Raw genomic sequence first — 24,910 nt, 5'->3', positions numbered from 1 at the left:
GATACAAGATATGGGGTATTTACATTGTATCCTACCTAATCCATCTGAACCCTAAATTGGATGGTGGAAAATGAGTGGGAAAATATCCTAATTTCCTATTTATAGGAATGTTTGGTCATGAAGCAAAGTTTTCATTTAGGAGAGCCCAAGGAAAAGAATGAATTAAGTGTTTTGCTTCATCAAGTGACCCAAGAAAAGAGTTTGTAATGGCATGTTAAGAAAGAAGGCTTAAGGAAATAAATGATTCAAGGGTGAACAAGCTATTAGAGCTGCAAAGTATGAAAGCCAAGCATAATAGAGGATTGAACAAAGATCTATAATCTGCAAGAGAAGTTGTAAGTTGTATTAGATCAAAGCTCTATTGTTACTCTCTAACAATTGTATCAGTCTAGGGTAAATCCTTTGGATTAAAATCATTTGAAAATCCTTTGATCAAGTGGATTTCCAAGTGAATGGCATAAAGTCCTCTAACAAGGTTCACTTCTAACAAGGTGATTGAAATCCCTTAACCCAGTGTTGCCCGGTTATAAAATACTTTCAATTTTATAAGCCGTTGTTAATTTTAAAACTTGCCTGGTTTTAAGCCTTAAATGGATCATTCTATCTATGAAATTTGTGAGTCTTTAAGCCTCCACGTCTCCGGCTCGTTCCCAGCTCCACGCAGCATTTGAAATTTTTAAAATCCAACTTCTGAGCCTCCAGATATAAAAGGTTAATGATTGCCGCCAAAAACACGTACTTCTTAACCTTTAACTTCTTAAAAGGTTAATGTTAACCATCAAAAACGTGTTTTTCTTAACCTCCGAATAAAAGGTTAATGTTAACCACCAAAAACATGTTTTTCTTAACCTCTCAAAAGGTTAATGTAAGCCTCCAAAATTAACTTCTTAAAAGAGGTTAAGATGAGCTCAAGATCTTAACCATTAACCTGCCAAACACAATCTTAACCATTAACTTGCTAAAATAAAAAAAAATAAAAAGGGTTAAGATATGTTCAAAAAAATTAACCTTTTAGAAGGTTAAGAACTCAACTTATTTGAATGTAAGCCATTTTACAGCTAGCTTATCGGCAGGAGTCAGAAGAAATCCAAGATAGATATCTCACAGCCAAACTCAGGATGGAAAATGTGCTCATTCCAAACTATGAATCAATGATGCTCATCCAAGATGCTTACAGAGCTTTATGAGATATGTCAATTGTGTCCAGATAGATAGGGCTAGTAGCTAGAAAAATTGGTGATTGTATATGCAAATGTTTTTAGGAACTCTAGCTAAAGTTTTGTTTTTACAAGTTTCCTTGTATAGGTTAATTTTCTTGAGGTTAATTAACCTTCCAAAATTTCATATTTCGAAGGTGGTTATTAACCTCAGAGAGGTAGTTATTAACCTCTATGTCTATATAAGGACACCTTTTGGCTTTGTAAGGGGACATTTTGGTTGAGAAAATAAGGGAACACTATGCTGAAATTTTGATCCAGGGATAAAATTTGGAAAGTATGTACACTTTTTATTTTCTGAATTGAAAAATCTCTATTGCTTTCTTGGTGCAAGAAAATAATGGAATGTGCAGTTTGAGTTCCCTCTTTTCGAATCTAAATTGTTTCAAATGTTGATTCTCTTTGTAGTGAGCATTCTCACGGTATGGTGTAGATGTTTATGAATCTGTGGATCAACGTTGTGCTAGTAATAGTTTTTCACGTGTAGATCTTGATCATTGTTATTAGCAATTTTAATTTAGTAGTTTGGGAAAGCCTTGAAGTCGTGTGGTGCATTCATCATCATGAGCTTTCTCCCCCTTCAATTTTAATTTTATATCTATTTAAAAAGCTTCAAAATTATATCATGAGGGAGCTGCCCCTCCAAACGCAGAGGAAGGCCGGATATCAAGGGCCTATCCAACTATTGTGAACGATTTGCCACACACTCCGTTGGGAAAATTCTACTGTGACAAATTTGTTTACCAACAGATTTTTGGCAACTCCACTGGGGAGACTGAACGAGAAAGATTGACAGTTGCCTGTAATGAAGCACAATGGTGCTACCATGTGAGAATATTTTTCCAGTTCTCCAACCAAACCTCAGCTTCCAAGACAACCAAGAGGATATCATCTCAGACTTGAACACTCTAGCTTGGAGGTGTAGATGAAGTGGTCAACAATACCATCTGGTGAATCAAGTTCTCGAAGAAGAAGAAGAATTTCGGAAAATCTTGTGAAGAGCTCGTATTGGTCACAACGTTGTTGAAAGAGTAGTAGTCATTCCAAGAAGGAACAAGCAAAATCTTGGTCACATCCAAACTCAAGTAAATAACAATCAGTAACTCGGCTGATGAAGGTACCTTCCCTTGAATGAAGGTTGGCGACTCTATTTAGAAGATTGAATATTGGCGACTCTATCTGAGGTTCGAATTTAAAGCATGGTTTGGTACAAAGGGAAAGTGGAAAGTGACACTGATACCGATAGTGATGATGAATACTTTTCATATCCTAAGAAACAAATTCCTAATGAGCCTTTATAGGTGGATTTCTTGAAGAATTTTTATGGTGGCAGAAAGCTAGATCCAAGAATGGTTCATCCTTACTTGGTGCAAATTTTTCAAAAGATCGAAGAAGATGATAGAAAAGAATATGGGTTTCTTTCTCATTATCAAGAATCCTTCTTGGAAAGAGATTCAGTGTATAAAGATAAAGAAGTCTTTGTTGAAGAATGTGCTTCATCTGAATCAGCAATGAGGAATAATAAAAATGTCTCTCATGCACATGCATCTCAACAAATTCAGATTGATCCTACACAAGCTAGCTTTTTGAAGAGTTTCTATGGTGGACGGAAACTAGATCCAGGCGAGACTCATCCATCTTTGCTCCAGACATTGCAAAAGATTGAACAAGAAGATGGTAAAGATTATCAATTTTTCTCTCACAAGCCCAAATCATCCTTAGAAACAAGTTCTACATGTAATTATAAAGAAGAGCTTGATAAGAAAAGTGATTCATGTCAATCGAAGATGGATAGTGGTGGTCAAAAAGGTGTCCCAATGCTTGCACCTATTGCTCATCAAAATCATATTTCTATTGATCCCAATCAGGTGGAATTCTTAAAAAGTTTCTACGGCAATGCACGCCTGGATCCTGACAAAGTACATCCTTCTTTACTTCAGATGCTGCGAGAACTTGAGAAAGAAGACCCATGCAAGAATTACTTTCTTGATATTAGAACATCTTCTAATCCAAATGTTAGAAAGGATTCATCTAAATCTTCTTACATGAAAGAAGACAAAGGTTCTATGTCTAATCTAGGAGATGATCAAGAAATGGTGCCTATGGAAGAAAAAGGGCCTATTAATGTACCAAGGCATGAATGTAAAAATTTTCAAACCCAAGAGAAACTATTCAATCATCTCAATCCTAATGAGAAAGAAGGAGAAATATCAAAACCTCAAGAACCTACACAACAAATGATTGAAGATGACGAAAATGTGGATCAAAGTGAATTTCGTATTGCTTTTATTCCTACTTGGTGCTTGGATGCTTCAGATGATGACTTCCTATGTGGAGAAAATCTTCCCAATCATCCTTCAATGATCATTCAAGATGATGAATCTATTGATGACATCCACACTTTCGATGTTATGGGACAATCTAAAATCACTACCATTGATAGAGGTAAAAGCAATCATGAACTTCAACAAATATCTGTTTTCCTTGAGGAAATGGAGACCTTTACATTTGATGATATTGATGAAACTGTGATTAAACAATTGGTTGATGAAAAAGTTAAAAATCAGCTTCTAGGAGAAGAAGATGAACCATATAATCATAATTCTTTATCATGCATGCCAACTTTCACACTTCATGAAAGATGTCTTGGAGAAGAAATGATGATTCAACAGGGGATATATATCACCGAACATATTGAAGATGAAAGCAATATGGACATGAAGACAGGTTCCTCTAATCCAATGGGAGTGGAATTGAAATCCTATAGATCATTCAAAGTTCAAGGAAATCCTCTTTTTGAGCCTTTTCATCAAATAGGAAATCCTATGTCAAAAAGATTCTATGAGGAGAATAACCATGAAGAATGTAATGAGTTAGCAGGGGATCTCGTGGAGGAATCTGAGGAAGGAAACTCTAATGATGTTTTTATCCCGAGTTTGTGCTCAAAAGCTTTGGATGATAATTCCCTCTATGGAGAAAGTGTTTACTTTAATCCTTTGTTTGTAGACGAAGACATTTCTACTGATGATTCTCAAGTTGGTATTCAAAGACAAGGTTCAATGGTTATTATAACCCCACAGGTTACTTCACTCCACAGACTGTATGAAGGAAATCCAATACGAGGTTTGATATCTTCTCATCTTAACCATCAGAAGGCCCTTTAGATGGAAAATGTTGATATTAATGGGATGGAAATTGAAGTTATGGTCCGCAATGTTGAAGATGGTATCCATGTAACTCAGAAGTTACTAAAAATTCAAGATGATCTTTTGGAAGAGAAGGAAGAAGAAATGGATCATGATGAGATTCAATATAACATCGATGTGCATCCCAGTTGGAATAATTTTACAGAAGATTCAACCATGATCATGCCAATAGAAAAGAAAGAGTTTCTATTGTCGGAAATGAGTTCAGGACTTTATGATGACCAATCATTACAATTTCAGGTTGAGGGCTTGCCAAGTAGAGGAGAAGATCAAATATGCATTCAGGAACTTGAGAATCTTATACTTCAACTCTTTGAAAATGAAGTCATTAGTGACATACAACAAGAAGCAGAGTTGATTTTGAAGCCCAAGATTTTTAATGAAGCCTGGTTATTTGGATGCGTCCCTTTATCTAGAGATGTTGAGCAGGCTAAGAATCTCATAATTAGAATTCAAGGAGCAGACTTATATCTGAGCCCATGGAAGCTTAAGAATTATTGTATGGTGGTACATCATGGTATTTATTTTCCCCAGCCAGTGAATGGATTTGTATGATTATACCTTGAGTCACTGTAGGTAGGGAAACCTACCTTGTATATAGTCTAATTAGGAGTTTTTGTTGTGCCTAGTTTTCTTTCAGTTGTCTGGTTTTTGGCGCTAGTTTCCTCCCTTTTGCAAATTGGTCCCTTAGATGACTCTATTTTATAGCCCAATGGATAAGGAACTACTTTATTTATTCTAGATTTGAGCTTCGTCCTTGTCAGTCCTTGTCCCCAGTTAGAGCCAGCTGTTGCCCGGTTATAAAATACTTTTAATTTTATAAGCCGTTGTTAATTTTAAAACTTGCCTGGTTTTAAGCCTTAAATGGATCATTCTATCTATGAAATTTGTGAGTCTTTAAGCCTCCACGTCTCCGGCTCGTTCCCAGCTCCACGCAGCATTTGAAATTTTTAAAATCCAACTTCTGAGCCTCCAGATATAAAAGGTTAATGATTGCCGCCAAAAACACGTACTTCTTAACCTTTAACTTCTTAAAAGGTTAATGTTAACCATCAAAAATGTGTTTTTCTTAACCTCTGAATAAAAGGTTAATATTAACCACCAAAAACATGTTTTTCTTAACCTCTCAAAAGGTTAATGTAAGCCTCCAAAATTAACTTCTTAAAAGAGGTTAAGATGAGCTCAAGATCTTAACCATTAACCTGCCAAACACAATCTTAACCATTAACCTGCTAAAATAAAAAAAAACAAAAAGGGTTAAGATATGTTCAAAAAATTAACCTTTTAGAAGGTTAAGAACTCAACTTATTTGAATGTAAGCCATTTTACAGCCAGCTTATCGGCAGGAGTCAGAAGAAATCCAAGATAGATATCTCACAGCCAAACTCAGGATGGAAAATGTGCTCATTCCAAACTATGAATCAATGATGCTCATCCGAGATGCTTACAGAGCTTTCCGAGATATGTCAATTGTGTCCAGATAGATAGGGCTAGTAGCTAGAAAAATTGGTGATTGTATATGCAAACGTTTTTAGGAACTCTAGCTAAAGTTTTATTTTTACAAGTTTCCTTGTATAGGTTAATTTTCTTGAGGTTAATTAACCTTCCAAAATTTCATATTTCGGAGGTGGTTATTAACCTCAGAGAGGTAGCTATTAACCTCTATGTCTATATAAGGACACCTTTTGGCTTTGTAAGGGGACATTTTGGTTGAGAAAATAAGGGAACACTATGCTGAAATTTTGATCCAGGGATAAAATTTGGAAAGTATGTACACTTTTTATTTTCTGAATTGAAAAATCTCTATTGCTTTCTTGGTGCAAGAAAATAATGGAATGTGCAGTTTGAGTTCCCTCTTTTCGAATCTAAATTGTTTCAAATGTTGATTCTCTTTGTAGTGAGCATTCTCACGGTATGGTGTAGATGTTTATGAATTTGTGGATCAACGTTGTGCTAGTAATAGTTTTTCAAGCATAGATCTTGATCATTGTTATTAGCAATTTTAATTTAGTAGTTTGGGAAAGCCTTGAAGTCGTGTGGTGCATTCGTCATCATGAGCTTTCTCCCCCTTCAATTTTAATTTTATATCTATTTAAAAAGCTTCAAAATTATATCATGAGGGAGCTGCCCCTCCAAACGTAGAGGAAGGCCGGATATCAAGGGCCTATCCAACTGTTGTGAATGATTTGCCACACACTCCGTTGGGCAAATTCTACTGTGACAAATCTGTTTACAAACACCCAGTCATATTTGACAGTGTGTATTGTAACCTTAAATAGGGTTTCCCTTTCACAAGGTATCACTTCAGAAGAGTGAAAAAGAGTAACATATTACTGGTGGTTTTTCCCAAATTGGGTTTCCATATAAATCATTGTGTCAAGTGTGTTGATGAATTTTTTATGTTTCATGCTTTACATTTCTACAAAGTTGATTTACAGTAACATAGAAGTTTTAGGGATTGCATAATCTTAATGGATGCATGCATGGGTATGAAAGTTTTATTGGTTCACTAAGCTATGAAAAAATTTATTTATACATCTAGACCTTGGATAATTGATTCACCCAACACCCCCCCACCCCAAGTTATTCTAAAGTATTATTCCAACAAGAACCTTTTCCTTTTATTAGATAGAGTGCATCATTACCAAACCTTACATTATTTCCATCATAATAATTCAAGGTAATGAACCTACTTTCATCTCCAGTCATGTAATGTGAACATCCACTATTAATGATTCATTTTTCATTCTTATTCACAAAAGATACCAATCTAGTTTCCTCATGTAACACACCACAAACAAAGATAAAACTTAACCATGATCAAACATAAAGAACCATGGAATTTTTTTTTAATTTAATCATCATATTGCAAGATCAAGTACAAAGATTGAATCATTCTTAGAATTGTAAACCTCAACATAAAAGAGTATATCATCAAAATATATTTCCATGAAGATGTCTATACATAATGAGTTCAGAACAATATTGATGAATAGTATCATTCAAAGAAACCTAGGTCCAACAAATGAATTTTACAAGTATCAAATTTAGTATCAAGAAGTAACTTCAACAATCTTCCTTCACACTAGTTATTCAACTTGAACACCTGAAAATTACACAAACATGCAACACAACACACATAGGGCTCAGTACACACCGAGTTAAAAAGCGTAATCCACCTGCATACATGTTAGAATTAACATATATATAAAACCTTAATGCAAATATCTAACCACATAACATAGTGAAATTCCAATATTACTATCCAAGAAGTAACACCTTCTAAACAATGCAAAATTAAACTCGCACTAAGAATAACTAGTTAATGAACCATATATATACTGAGGTGTCATCACTATGGTGCTAAGATATTGCATCTGTATATGGTAAGCCCTTAGACAACACATAGTGGGATTCTCTATAATACTCATGAAATGATGCAATAGAGACCTGCCTTGTTCTCCGTACTTAACCTTACTGGTTTAAGTCATAGGTAAGGCCAATTATCTTTTATTTATAATTAACCCTCTCAATTCATCTTAAAATTATCACTGAATTCAATTAACTGAATAGAATAAATCAATATTCAGCCACCTCAATATATGTTCACTATAGCTATCCTTAACATACACATCAAACATATATTCTAAGAATGCACATGTAACTAATAACAAGTCTGATTTCTCATGATATTACATTCTTCATCTTTTAAAACTCTCATCTTCTAATGTCAATTTGAAAGTAAACTTAGGTTATTTTAATAACAGAAGTAAATACTACAATATTATGATCTCGTAAATATCACTAAACTACTACATCAGTTGAATGATATTTACCAGTCGTAGTACTGTACTACTTATTTCTACTATTATAATAAACTAAGCTTAACCTCCAAATTGGCCAAGATAATAATACAATGTACATATGATACCCTTGTTTTTAAATAACATCACACCAACATATATCATAATCCGTCTCATATCTTAAGACGACTTTCCATTTTATCTAAGGACAAAAATACATCTTATTTCAAAACAATCTGTAAATGCTTATTAAAACACTTCATAGTAAAATCAAGTATTACTAAATCCAAGTGTAGTCAATGCTGAACAAAAGATAATCTACAAGGTTACTGAATATCCAAGTGTCTATTGATTTTTTACCACTGTTTAACGGTGAGATACCACCCAGTTATAACTACAATCAGCATTTAAAATACAATATCTGAATTAAATTTGAAATATGACTCACAAATATGTAATATAACTTACATTACATCAATGACCAAAAATGATTAAGATGAAAAATCCCAAAAACAATAAGATGCTCACAAGCCGTTCACATAATGACCTTGGTGATACAACAGTATCTATCTATGTCTATGCTCTCGAAATAATGTCTTGTTCATTTGCAACCAATTCCACAACAACAGTTATTCATAACTCAAATCTCTATCATAAGTTATGGAATAATTTATACTATCACAGGGTTTCCTGTTCAGAACAAGTTTTCTTTTAAAACATTAGAAAAAATGTCATTTCCAAAACCATCACGAACTGTTTACTAAGTTACTATTTTCAATAAATAATTTAACCAAGTTCAGATTTGACACACTATTTTTTTTTAAAATAATGACAAAACCCTCGTATTACTCATTAATATCATAAAACAAGGTAACTGTCATAAGGAATTTGAACTAACAATGTTCAGATAGTATATCGACCATGATTCATGAAAATATTTCAAACATTCCATTACCCATAAAATGCTATGCAAATAACATGATAATTTAACATTGTTATGGTTTCATGCTATCCATTTGACAAAATGCCTCTGCCCTCGACAACAGACACGAGCCTATCATTTTAAAGCATTCTCAAGTCTGAGGCTGAGCCACTTACATTTTTTTATATAATACCAAGTAAGCTAGAGGTATGGGTTTTCATAAAGCTCATACCAAAGGGAGCACAAAAACTTGTTCGCTATTAACACAATAGCTAGCATGCTCACTGCCGCAACCATATGTTTCTCACAAAACTCAACTTGGTGGGAAACATATGTTTGGGGCAAAGCTAATTAAACATAAATGAAGCAACATCTAGTCATATTTCTTCACAACTTCCACATTCAAAGGTGAATATATGCAGAACTATGCATCGCACGCAGTGCATATACTCATCCCTGAATGTAAAATTTCACAATATGCAAATCTAATAACTATTTACATTATGCTAAATGAAAATAACATGGCATTTGCAAATAGAGCAAAAGAGTAGGGTAAGAAATTGCCCCCTACCTATAAAACTAAAAATGGAAGATTGTTCTTATGCCAAAGCCCCAAAAGCTGAATCCAACACCGGTGAGCAAACTCTACAATGCCGACTCACACAATTCATAGAAGACTTCACAATGGGGTGAAATAGAAAACCCATAAACAACAACAACCAACTACTGAGGAATAACTCCATTGATCCAAACCCAATATGCAAGTTTACCTTCCAACCAACTCCCATAAAAATGCTGATATCTCAACACAAAATCATAGATGTAAAACCAACAGAGCAATGCGGCTCAGAAATCGGCCCATAACCAGCAAAACCCAATTCACATCTAGATATGGCCGACTGAAACTTCAGTGCCATAACACCCCATAACAAGCATTCATTACACCATAAGAATCTTAGTGCCATAAGTTTGATAGTACCAAGTCCACCACCATGAATTTGGATCAAACAAAAAAATGATGTTACCCTCCTTCATAGCAATCGATACCCATTTAGGGTTACATTAATGCTTAATGCTTAAGAGGTGATTTAACTTTTAAAAAAAAAATACAGATGTATATTCCAACCTCCACTAAGGTTTTAGACCTTTTAACATAAGAAAACACATATATAAATATAAATGCAAACTATGGTTTCCTCAAGTAACAAGTTAATATGAGTCATGAAACAAAACCATCTTAAGGGTTAACACGATATAAATATTTAATCCATGTATAGTTACATATATGAAAGTACAATGAAGGATTATGAATACATATAGCATATTACCATTTAAGTGTATCTGCAACTTCAAGTCAACATACAACATGAAACCGAATGCCAAAAAAAGAGAGTTAAAAACATAATAACATAATCGATAATCTATCAACATGCAATCAAAGATATGCCAAATTCAATTCATAAAATCCTAAATCACATTTATTGCTAAAACATAGTTCTTCATAGAAAATACGTTCAGCATCAGTCTCATGATTCAACAACAGTATTATAACCAAGTTCTACAAAAATTCAATCATAACATCAGAACAAAATCTTAAAACAGCAAGGTCCTAATTTGCAAAAAAATTTGAAGTAGTGGTCAGGCATGACACCTCATCCTAATCAAAATCATCCTTCATTAAAACATACACTACTTCATCATCATGATCATTAGATCCATATTTAGTTTCCTCTTTAGTAATGTAGCAAGACTTCTTGCCTTTGTATTTGTAATATTTGTTGTCTTCATCTCTTCTACTTTTGTACTTATCTTCACCTCTATAATTCTTTTTCTCCAAACATCTAGCAACAATATGACCAACCTCATTGCAATTAAAACATATGATTGGTAACTTACCTTTGAATTTGGCTTTTCCTCTATGAAATATCCTTGCTAGTAGAACTTCAAGTTGATCTACATCTTCTTCATCCATAAATTGTCACTAGACACATATTTTACCTTTTTCTTCTTCTTCTCATTAGGTTCCTTCAATGATAACTTGGATTTATTAGTAGATTCAACATGTTTAGATTTGAAATTATCAAAAATAGATAGCTCAAAAATAGTGAGCCTACCTACTAGACCTTCAAGAGTCAGATTAGAAATTGGTACACCTCTTAGTTCTTGTATTATAGAAACTCTAATAGCATAGATGGGCAGCAGTGTTCTCAAAACTTTTCTCAGTACAATCTCATCATCTATCTTTCTAAAAGCTCCTCTTATTGCATTAACAACATCCTTTATCCTAGAGCAATATTGAGCAACATTCTCACCTTCTTGCATTCTCATATCATCAAACTTACCTTTGAGACTTTCAAATTTGGCACTTAGAACATTTGCATCACCTCCATAAATGGTGCATGTAGGACATCCCACATCTTATTTTCACTATAAAAATCCTTGATATCATCAAAATTAGCATAAATTAGGTTAGATGAAATCTCCAACATTTCTTGGTTGTGTTCTTTCTTCCTTTTTAGATCTTCAGTAGTTAGGGCTCCAACAAGATCAACATGCTCATTAGCAATGGTAGATTGTGCATGATCTCCAAGACCTCTTAGGTGTAGCTTCATAAGACTTTTCCATGTATGAAGTTATCTATATTAAGCTTGGGTACCTCTCTTTTTGACATCTTGATTTGTTTGCTTCTAGTACCTTCAAACTTGTCTTCTTAAGTAGATGGCTATGATACCAATTGTTGGAATTCTTTAGAAGAACTGAGCATGGGGGTGAATCAATTATCCAAGGCTTAGATATACAAATAAAACTTCTTCTAATTTAATGAACCCACATCCATAAATCATTTTCATCATGCATGCATCCATTAGATCATACAAGAACTTAAACTTTATAGGTTACTATCAAATCAACATTGTAGAAATATAAGCATGAAACATAATAGATTCAATAACACATTTGACAAAATGATTTAACGTGGAAACCCAATTTGGAAAAAAGCACCAGTAGCATGCAACTAATTCTCACTCTTTTAAATTTATGTCATGTGAAAGGCCAACCCTATTAAAGGTTACAATGCACGCTTTTAATATGACCTGGTTAGAAGATTTTAATCACCCTATTAGGAGTGACCCATTTTAGAGGACTTTAGATCATTCACTTGGAATATCACCCAGTCAAAGGATTTACAAATGACTTTTAGGTCAACCTTAATCCAAAGGATTTTCCCTCGACTGATACAAATAGTTAGAAATTAATAGTAAGACTTGATCTGATAACAACTTACAACTCCATTTTGTAGATTATGGATCTATGCTTTAGTCCTCCATTTTGCTTGGCTTTCACACACTTTAACTCTGATAGCTTATTCACCCTTCAAGCATCCATACCCTTAATCCTTCTTTCTTTTCTTTTCAATAGTAGTCTCTTCTCTTAGGTCACTGAATGAAGCAATACCCTAGACTCCTTTTCTTCCTTAGGTTCTCACACATGACAACCTTTGCTTTTGACTAGCCATCTCTACAAATAGAAAACTAGGATTTGTTTTTGTTTATCCTTCATCATCCATTTTAGGGTTAGGTTGGATTAGGTAGGATTCAATGAATCTACCCATTTTTTATTTTATTCGCTTCTAGAAGCTTTTCTTTCAATCCTCTTTGAATTAGCCTCAAAATGGTTCATCTTGAATTCTATGCCGCTAGCTCATCAAGCTTATCTTCCACACAGTTTGCACAATCCAAGAAATCAAACTTGTCAGCTTAGATTCATTGAATTCATGATCTTTCTCATAATGTTGGCACTCGGAATTAACTTGCTTTTGATGCTTGACACATACTGTGTTTCTTGACATCCACTATCAAAACACTCGGCATGAACTAAAGTTTAATGGTGCTCAGCATCAAGTATACTTTACTCGGCTTACACTATATCACTTGGCATATACTGAAATTTGACTTTTCTTGGCTCCAACTAATTTTTTTCTCAGCTTGCACTAACTTTTGTTGACAACTACTATCCACTTGGTCAAGCTTGGAAGACTCAATTCTTCTCTCTTTTTCTTATAGACTTAATCAGTGTATCCATCCTTTGCAACCTTAAGTAGATTATCAATACATTATAATATCACTACCTTAACTAATCCTTGTACTCCTTTTCCATATCATAACTTAGCCTTTCCTCGAGGTGTTATTTTTACCTCATTTGATCAAATCCTCTTCATTGATCAAACAAATGATAGTACTCAAATCATCTAAATAATTGTCTTACCAAAAAGTAGTACGTTTGACATCAGTGACAAAATAATGATTAAAGCACATATTCATACTTGTATCAATCTATTTTCAACACTATCCAACTGGAATGAGGAGAAAATGCTTTTATGAAAGTGAAAAGTCTATTTTACATATTGCAAGAGAGATATGCACAAAGAGCTCATGCAACACAATGGGATGTAGATCCCAAGGAGCTAAGGGAAGTTGATGATTGGATGGGTTAGAGTTTCATAAAAGAGTTAGATGAGTCAAAAAAAAATTCATGACAAGGAGTAGTCATATAATCTCTACATGATGATGACTATGACTATCTAGTTTGTTGCTCAATGTTTCTATGCATTATTACTTCTTTAATGTTTAGTTTATAGCTTCAAACTTATCATCCTTGGTAATGAATTAAAAATTATCTCAATTCACTTTCAATGTCCATGTCACAAATGGTCATTGACATAACTAGATTATTATATTGGCTTAGTAGATAAAATTTTCAAATTTGGATTTTCAGCCTTTTATAATGTAAATATCATTTACTACTCTACTTAATTATGGATGTTCTTTTATTTCAACTTTCTTTAACTTGGTATATAATATTTTTTATAATCTCTTGTAATTTATTTTTTTAACATTTTTTTAATGTAACTCTAGAAGCCATCCTCATAATATTTTTTCATGTTATTCTTGTATATAGTTCTAGGGTGCCAATTTAAAATATGCTAAAGATTAAAATGGTAGTTAATCTCACCTGGATGAATAAATCTAGAGTTACAATACTATAAAGTTGAAGTCAATGTAATGAATAAAATCATAACATGCCATATAAGTGAAGTCTGAAATTATTAGAAAGTACAAGTACTTCTAAAATAATATTATTGAAAATATAAGGAACCAGTAAAAGAGCAATAAATTGTTTACTTTTTTGAGGAGATTTGAATGCAATCTCAAACCAAATCTAAGGCAATATAGGGACTGCCTTGATCTAAAGAGAGTCTTCAAGCTTGTGCAAAAGAGATTTCTCCTAAATTCATGCACTCATCTACTACCTAGGTTATGTTTATGTTGTTTTTCTAGTTCAAATGAATAAAATCATAACATGCCATATAAGTGAAGTTTGAAATTGTTAGAAACTACAAGAACTTCTAAAATAATATTCTTGGAAATATAAGGAACAATTAAAAGAGCAATAAAATATTTACTTTTTTAAGGAGATTTGAGTGCAATCTCAGACCAAATCTAAGGCAATATAGGGACTGCCTTGATCTAAAGAGAATCTTCAAGCCTGTGCAAAAGAGATTTCTCCTAAAATCGTGCACTCTTCTATTACCTAGGTTATATTTATGTTGTTTTTCTAGTTCAAACTCTTTTTCCTTTTGCATATGAGATAATTTATTAAATGCCCATAAATGGCCCATATCTATCTTATAGATATTGATCTCAATGATATCAAAAGCTAGAAATCCAAATGGATCGAACTAACTAGAATGAACAATTTTAAATATCATCAACTGTATTGAATATGGTTCATAAAAGTCACAAGTCAAGAGAATGAGAATGAAGGTTTGTAGGAATCCAATAAAGAATGGGATAGATTTAAACTCAAAGTTACCTTAGATGCTAGTTTGTCTAAAGCTAGATATGCAACAATCTCTAATTTTGTGGCATGAGCATCTAGAAAACTACATATAGCCTCTAGAGCCACCTCAAGAGAATGAAACTTGAAGGATTATTATACAATACAAATTCAAAAACAACATGGAAATATGAATGAGAAAAACATCATGTAGAAAAGTGTAAATCAAAATAGGGAAATCTAAATGAGAAAAACATTGTGTAGAAAAGTGTAAATTAAAACATTGGAAGGGAAATTCAACAAAGAGATGTTTTATGTATTTGGTGTCTTGTAGTGCATTATTATGAATTTTTTTTTTCTTGAAAATAACTTGTTGTCCAACACAATACATAAATGGCTATGATGGGAATAAACAATGATGATAGACCAAAAAAAGTTTTCTACAGAATAGAAAAATTGAAGAAATCAATACTCGTGCACATTTTCTTTCCCATTGAATGTGTATTATTTCTATACATTTGATTTTTATCTTCCATCTCCCAAAAGGTATTCCCTATGAGTGTTGCTTTACTTGGAAATATGCTTGCACATCTCTTTAAATATTGGAATAACATACTCATCCTTAGGGTTTATTAGAAGCGACTGCTTGCACTAATCATCATATAAACCCATCATCCTTAATGCAACCTATGATTTACACTATAATTTTGATTAAAAAACTTTAAAATAATTCATAATTTTTTCTTTTAAGGTTTATAATTGCTAATTTTTTAGTATTACCTATTTACACTTGCCAACACCACAAATAATCATTTTCCAGTTGAACTCTTTCTATCCAATCTCTACATCCATCTCATAGAGCTCATAAAACTTGCCCTATACAAGGATGCATTAAGATAATAAGCTAGAACAATGAGCACATTTAAAAAATCACCTTCTTATTAGTAGATCCAAGCGGAAATGATACACATCATAGATTTAATTATTTGTAATCTATTAGCCATGAAAATAATAGCATCAAATTACTTATGTGATTTGAAACATGAAATAACAAATTTCAATAAATTAAACTATATGTTTGTCTTGAACTTTGATATATTTATCACAAAAAATTATAACAAAAATTTAATTCAACATTATATATTTCATTTTATATTAATTAATAATTATGTATCATTTTGGCTTGTTCTTGTTGAAAAGATTTGATTTCTCCCAATTATGCAAAATAGAGAATGGATATCAATACACAAATCTCTCATTGTAGCAATGAAAAACATACATATCAATCTAGTACTAGTTACCTCCATAAAACCTATTATTTATTTAGATGAAACAATATATGATGCAAAATACAATAGACATAAAATTATCAAAGGTGTTAATAACTTAGCAAAAAAATATAAAAAATAATATTATCCTTGATATACTTGAGTTTGCATATGGCAATACAAAAAGATTTTTCAAACATATAGAAAATTAATCTTATCACAACCAACTAGAAATCTATTATACTAATGCCCAAAATCATTGTTTCATATACAATTAAATATAAGAGAGAAATAGTGTACAAACTAACATCTTAAAAATAAACAAAAATTTATGGATACTATTTTTTGTTACTAGGAATCTAAAAATAGTACTTCTATTCAAACATATGCGAGAATCACAACAAAAAAATAACTTCAATAGGAATGTTGACAAATCCACCACTTGTCACTTTAAAAAATAGTATAGTGTCCATATATTGGCATTTGGTTGTCTAGTATTGTTTTTGAGATGTTCACATTTTGTATAAGACATCTTTGGAAACATGTAGAGTTTTTTCACCACAAAAAGGATCACCTAGCCTCAATTTAGCATCCCTTATGAATGAAGAATCAAGAAATTCAAATTTTTATTTCTCCTATGCTCTACTCTAATCCATCCCGTCTTTTCCAAAACTTTGATTAGTTTTATTTTCTTGTTAGGATCTAAGGCAGGTAAAAGGTCTTGACAAGAATCATTTTTATTTTTTGTATTAAATGTGTCTAAGAAGGTGTATCTAAACAATCACAACCTATTGTTGTGTCATTTCTACACAATCACTAACTGATCTTCAAATTTTTTCTCATAAGTATATAATCCATGTTTCATGTAGAAGAAGATGCAAACAATATCAAATGTTCCCATGAGAAAATAGTTTCAATGTATCACGGTGACAAAGAAAATGAATCCATGGGGCATGTAAATAGCCAACAAAATGCCTCTTATATAAAACATGCTAAGGAATTGTAACATTCAAAACTTTGATAAAATATCTTAAAAGCTAGAGCATATTCCATGAACCTACAATGGATTTTTAGTATAACCAATTTTCTTTTTTTCTTTTTGTAGAAACATGTAATGAATTAAAGCTCACTTGAACTGATACCTATCTTCCCTTGCTACAAATCTATAACTATCATTTAAATTTTGTATAAAGATCAAACTATTCATAGAACAATAAATCAAGGTAAATCTTGATGGAATGTTCTCTAAGATAAGAGGAGTACCCTATACCCTAGGTATGAGAAACCATCGCATGTTGATTCAATAGTACAATATATTTAAATTATTAACATATAACTAATTTTGCACCAAATTCTCAAGCACCCCCATTTTTTAAGGATAGACTAGCACTAGTTTTTTCATAATAATTCTACTTCTTAAAGGGAACTTGGTTTTTCCATGATGATAATTTCAATATAAAGAAACCAATTTATGAATTTATACCTAAGTTTTGTTGAGAGAAAAAATGATATAATAAATATAGGTAGGAAATCTGAGCAGTGTAGGAAAAAGTAGTTTTGTCTTATGGTGCAAAGCATCATTTAGTTTACTCTAAATAATGAAAAATTTCTTGATAAATTGGTTTGAAAAATGCCACTCATTTTTAGAAGAGAATCCTAATAAATCATGAAATTGATGATCAAATTACTAGCATTCTCAATGAGAGAAAGTGGGAATGACCAACCATGAAATCCATGTTCAGTTGAATCTCTTGTTAATATTGTTTAAATAAGACCCTAGCACATGACTTACTAGTAAATAGCTTTGTCAAATCATTACTATTAAATATGGATGGATTGAACATACAACTTCTTAAAACTTCACATTTGACATTTTCCCTTTATGATTAAATATTTATCCTTTCCTACCAATCCAACCTTTCACATTCTCACAACTCTAAACCGTTCCTTACAATTATATATATTTTATAATAAATAGCATAACTTTGAACATTACAATATTTATCAGTATTGAATTCAAATCCTCCTTTATATGGAGGATTCTTAAACATGGTTTTCTACAAGGCATGAAGACTGAAATTTTCATTTTCTCTAATGAAAGGCCATTCTCTATTCCTTAATGATGTTTTAATAGCTTGGACCTCCATTATATTGGAGAAGAGCTCTTGGATGATAGAAGGTGGACCCCTTGCGAGGGAAAATTTGTGCTAAAGTTGAGAAAATTGGATCCTTTTTTCTTGGTGATGCTGCAACATTTCTAAACACCAAATTTATTTAAAGCACTTGGGTTTGGGTGGGTTTTCAGTGGACTTGGAGAAGAAAGAATTGATCAAAATTTGGCTTTTCATTTTTGGGGCTATGAAATAGTGCCTTTTGAACCAACAACAACTTCAATAGGTAAAAAGAAAGTGACCCAATAACCAAAGCTCAACTAAAATTAAAGTTGCCACCAACATAATAGGCAATCGAGCTGACTAAAGAAATATAATTACTAAATAGTTCAAAAGGATTGGCATAAGACAACATAGACATAGCTAAAGCATCTGAAATTAAAATAACAAAATATTTTTAAAAAAAGATATGAGGATAAAAAGAATAAGCTCTACAAGCCACCTTAAAAATTATACAGCATAGCATAAGTCCTAAAGCGATAAATCGATGACATACCTCTTCTACAGTGATAAGTGCACCCTTGATATGATGTGTGCCAAAGTGAAAATTCAATATATCAATGTCAAATTAACTACACCAAATAAAAATTTGATTCAGGCATGCCTAATTATTTTAACAACTTCAAATTCAATCGAAAAACAACTAAATAAATTAAAGAAAAATGTGAAGATAATTAGAACTAACCACAAAGTACAACACAAATTGAATAAGTTAAAGTGGGGGAGTGACTTCAAAATTGAGAATAATTGACCATTCATCATTGAGATTAGTAGAAGGGTATTATAGAAGAGGATCAAGAATGCATAGATTTCTTGAATGGATTTGAAGATAGTTGCATTATGGAGCAATTATCCCCATCCATCATTTTGGTCTCCCCATTGCCCACCTACTATGCATTATGACACATTGTTAGAGAGAGAGAGAGAGAGAGAGAGAGAGAGAGAGAGAGAGAGAGAGAGAGAGAGAGAGTGTGTGTGTGTGTGTGTGTGTGAGTGAGAGAGAGAGAGAGAGAGAGAGAGAGAGAGAGAGAGAGAGAGAGAGAGAGAGAGAGAGAGAGAGAGAGAGAGAGAGAGCCTAAACCTTCTCCTATTCCTGCTTCCCTCCCCTTTTCCATTCCCATATGCCTCGATTGTAACTATTTCTTCCCACCCTTCACATTGTAGCATCTTCATAGATCATGGCTAGAGTGAGTAGTTTATATCAAAGAGAAAAAAATAAAACACAATGGAAAGATAGGTGAACCATAATTTCCATCTCTTATTTCATGCATGTTATGTGGTGAAGTATAGTTGATGCACATGAAGAGAGTTTTTGAATGCTAGTTGCAAACCATAATTTTTTCATCACATTTATTGATTGATAAAAGAAAATACTACTAGGAAAAATAGTTTGAACCAATTGGAAAATAGTAAAAAAGAAAATTAAATTCAACTATTATAAATGAAAGGAAGAAGATCGTAGGTTTAATTTTTTGATAGGGATTTCAAAGATAGATTAATAAGAAGCAAGGCATATGAAAACTATAGTCTCTTGCCTTAATGGTAGGGACTAATAACATTTTTTTTTGGACTCTTAATCATCAAGCATGGTAAATGTATTGATTCCCATTTGATATACACTTTAGATACCTCAACATTTATGGTATTTCTTTCCTTTCATTCAAAAGGATGATTACCCATAATAGTTTTAGTCCTTTTGCATGAAATCTCAATTACATGCAATACGAGTGCTTTTTAGAAAATATATGGATGTTGTGAGCCCCTTCTTAAAGTAAATATCATTTATTTCCTTTAACAACATTCTTCATGGATTATTATTCTACTCTTGAGTCTAGTAAACAATATCTAACTTATATTAAGGAAAATTGGCCATGGGAATTATTTCTTTCAAAAAATTTGAAACCTGGATTTCTGATGTTGGATTTTTCCTAAACATATTGTAATACCCAAAATTGGCACATTGCCATGTTAACCAATTTTGGCCTATTCAATCATTCCTAAGTCCTATTTCACTAGGCAATTATAATTTTGATACTCACTCCTTGAACTAAGTGTCAAATGTAGAAAACCCTAATTTACATTAATCAAATTCTTTATTTAATTCCTAAGTGTTGACTCAAATTAGCTACATTAAACCTATTGATTAAATTAAATTAAATTAATTAAATTAAATTACTTCTTTAGCTAATGTATTTAATTTAATAATGTCTTCATTTTAATTATTGAATTTAATTATTTAATTAATTAATTTTTATGCATTTATTAGGTCATGTCTTATTTTATTAAATTAAATAATCTCTCCAATTCTTCTCTTTAGTTCTAAAATGGAAAGTCTAAGTGAACTATCTCTCAAATTGGAATTAACATAGTTAACTCTTTCTCACACTCAAATGAGAATCAATTAACACTCACACTCAATTTGAAATAGTTAACTTCACCTACAAAAGGAAGTTTCTATTTCAACAAAATATCAACTTCAATCTTGACCGTTCATTCCAATTGGTCTTGACCATTGATCAATTCTAGAATTCTATTTAAAAGGCCTTCAATTCCTCATTAAAAAAGGGTTGAATTAATTGCATATTGAATCTATGCTAGAATATTTACTCATTTACTAGCTTAAATTTCTTACATTTGAATCTCATGCTAGCTTAATATGCATTCATTTAGCATAGTATGCTTTTTTATTTCTTAGATTAACGATGCATCTCATCTAGCATAATTTGCATTCTCATTTAGCTATAAATTCTCCATACTAGAGGTCTAGTTGCCAGCGTCTCATTCTGAGAGCAAGGGTAAAATCCTTCTAGTTAGAAGGTAATGGGTTGATTTGCTAGACTATATTGGATGAACAATTCAATGTTCATTCCAAGATGATTTTTCATATAAAGACCATGTTGAAGTGTGTGTGAGGATCAGAGGCCCACATTTCATGCATATCAGATGAAAGTTGAGAAATTGATCCCATATAAATGCATGGTAGATGACTTGAAGAAATATATTTCTCATATTACCTTTTAGAAAATTCCTCAGGCAGAAAAAAAAGTAGTTGATGCCATGGCTACTCTTGCTACCATGTTACAAATGCTAGAAAATTATCTTTGACACAAATTCCTAGTGAAAATGTTACTCTACCCTGTATATAATTCCCTTGAATCTCAGATGATCTGTTCTATTATAGGACATGACTCATCCTGCTACCACTATATATACACCTACTTACGTGACCAAACCATCCCAAAAAATCTAGCCCACAATGAAAAATATCACCTTATGTGAAACACTTCATGGTATGTTATTATTGTCGATGACTTTTTTAGGAGAGGTCTCGATGGAACACTCCTTAGTGTCTAGAACATGATGAGTCCAAATGCACATTACTCAATGTACACAAGGGCATTTGTGCATCTCACTCTAATGGCTTGACACTAGCTTGTAAACTTATTCGAGCTAGTTAGTATTGGCTAAATATAGAGCAAGAGGCAATCAAATATTGCAAGTGCTACAAACAATGCTAGCTACAAACAATGCTAGCTCATCATTATAGCTACAAACTACTTCACTAAGTGGGTAGAGGTAGTCCCTCTCTCTATAGTAAGTGGAAAATATGTAGCTTTTTTCATCATGAATTACATCATATGTAGGTATGGTGTACCTTCCTCCATCATTACTAATAATGGAGGACAATTTAAAAACAAGGATCTTAAGGAGCTATGCAAAAGAATTAGAATCACACAACACTAGTCATCTATTTATTTCCCCTAGGTTAATGGTCAAGTAGAGGCATCCAACAAGGCAATCCTTAAGATCTTGCTTCATACAGTTAACAAATTTGGAAGGGACTAACACCTTCATATTAATACAACTTTATGGGCTTACAAAACAAATATCAAAACTCCAACAGGTACAATGCCCTTTGCTTTGGTATACAGAGAAGATTTTGTGCTTCAAATTGAGGTTGAGATTCCCACTTTGAGAATCTCCATGAAGGACCTCATTACTGATGATGACTATAGAATATATTGGCTTCAATAGCTAGAATTATTAGATGAACATTGGCAAGTGGCATGTGATCATCTTCAAGCTTATCAACAATGTATGTCTAGAAGCTACAATAAGAAGGTTAAGCTACGTGACTTCCAATTGGGTGAACTTGTTCTAAGAGAAAACCCTAACAATTAGCAATAATGGGTACAAAAAGGGATGTTTATACCCAACTAGCTTGGTCCCTACATAGTCACTAAAGTGTTTGGGTGTGGTGCTTACCAACTTTCTATAGTCAAGGGAGAGGTTCTCAAGGAGCCCATCAACACTCTCCATCTAAAGCGGTTCTACAACTAATCTAATTTCAAATGCTCTCTCTATATACTTACAAGTCTTGAAAAAAAGTCCTTAAAAAAATCATCATCTTGTTGAAAAACTAGCAATAGTTACCTTGGTAATAAAAAAAGAATTTAAAAAGGAAAAAAAAAATTTGAAAAATAGAAAAAAGTGCCATTGATGAAAACTTGGCAAATAGGCATCATGGTAGCAAAAAATGAATCTCTACCAAGAAGGTGAAAACTTGGTAAATAGACACCTCTTGTTTCAAATGCTACATCCTACAGTGCATCTGTTGGCTTTTGGCTCTTGTACTAGACCTAGGGTTACATCTAGCACAGGACTAGATTGCATAAGCACATAGTTCAATCAATAATTTACTTGCATCCTTCATGATGAGGGATTGTTGGCTTCTTCAAAGTATCACATTTCTTCATGGCTGCACAAGTGCTCGGTTCTTTGGTTCGTCCTCTCAATCTTCATAGGATACCTGTCACTATCAACAAAATGGAACATTGCATGAGATGTTACTTCATTCACATTTTGCATTTCATAAATAATTTCATTCATATCATCTACACTACACTCAAACATCATATCAAATTTACATTCATACTCATAGCATAAACATCTCATGTACAACATACTATAAAGAAAGAAAGTGACACATGCAAATGGTACTTGAATCAAAATCTCATGCACACTCACACACACACACACACACACACACACACACACACATATCAATATATAACATCAAAGGTGTACATTGGTACAAAAATTGAAGCTACTTGAGTGTTGTCAATCTCAAAAATGGTATAAAATGGTGTTGGCATAATAATCACTACATATCCAGATCAAAATCAGATAAAAATGAAGCTAACTATCTCCTTCCCACTCACCTCCCATCAGCAATAGAGGAGGAGGATGAGGAGGCATGTCTAGTCTCACTAGACATCATGCTCCCCCTGACTCTCATGCATACTATGAAAATTGAGGCACCTTCTTAGCCTCATCTGGCACTATTGCTACATATGCCACAAAATAGTATGTTGCTCTAGTTGACTATAGCCAAACCTTGTCATGTTGCTACTCTAATATCCAAGCCTCTTGCTCTAGCTACTCTCATAGCTCACAGATCTAGTGATCTCACTTTGTGATTCAAGTATCTCTCACTAAAACCTATATGCAGAGCTTGCCTAGCTATCACTACACTATTCACACTTTCTCTCTTGCTCTCCTAAGGTCCTCCTAGGTTTCTGCTAGGATATCTCTACCTTGTAGTCCTACAGGCTGATCTTGCATCTCCTCATCACCGTCACCCTACTCAACTGGCCACTCCACCTCTATATGTGGCCTCTAGGTGTCACCTTCAATGGCTCCTAAGGAACCCATCTTGCCTCAAGGATATCTCTGTCCTACACCACTGTCACTCAAACTTAGGTCTACTCTTATCTACCGAGGAATCTGTACTTAGTGTGTCCTATCACTAACTCCCTCCTACTAGGGCTGCTATGGAGGCACTTGTACTAGCTAAATAGTTCTATCCATCCCTACTAGGTCTATGAACCGTGGAAAGAGAGGACTCATAAAATAAGGTTGATATGAAGGAGTCATCCCCCCATCTACTAACACCACCAGGTAATCCCACTATGTTGCAACCAAGTTGTGCACATCAGTCATCAATTTTCTTGAATCTAATTTGGCCCCACCCTCAATCTATATCTATCATGAGCCATGTGTATGAGCAATACTCTTGAGATACATGTTATGGTTGAACATAATTTCACCACACCTGTGTTAAAAGGAATCTCTCAAGAACCTATATTGAGCGACCTATCAGTGGTTGAGATGTGAACATGTGACTCATCTCTATGGGTGTATCATCCCATGCCTCTGTCTCCCTCCATGGTCTCCACACTATAGCTACCAAGTCATCCAATTGAGCCCTCCACTGCTTAGTCTTCCCCAAAGTTGTCTAGGTCAACTAGCCTCTATATTGGCATATATATAGGTTGCCTCTCATTTGAAAAATGGGTCTCATTACTGTCAAGTGCTCCCATGCCAATATACGAAGAGCATAGACCCCAATAGTCATGTTCCTCCTCTCATTATAAATGATCTCGTGCATCTTGTAGAACATGTGGGTGAGCATTCATTGACCCCAT

Source organism: Cupressus sempervirens, chromosome 3 (genome assembly GCF_028749045.1).
Source record: "Cupressus sempervirens isolate cs-2001-9-10 chromosome 3, ASM2874904v1, whole genome shotgun sequence".
Lineage (NCBI taxonomy): Eukaryota > Viridiplantae > Streptophyta > Pinopsida > Cupressales > Cupressaceae > Cupressus > Cupressus sempervirens.
The sequence above is the reverse complement of the archived record's forward strand: the minus strand, read 5'-3'. Positions refer to the sequence as shown.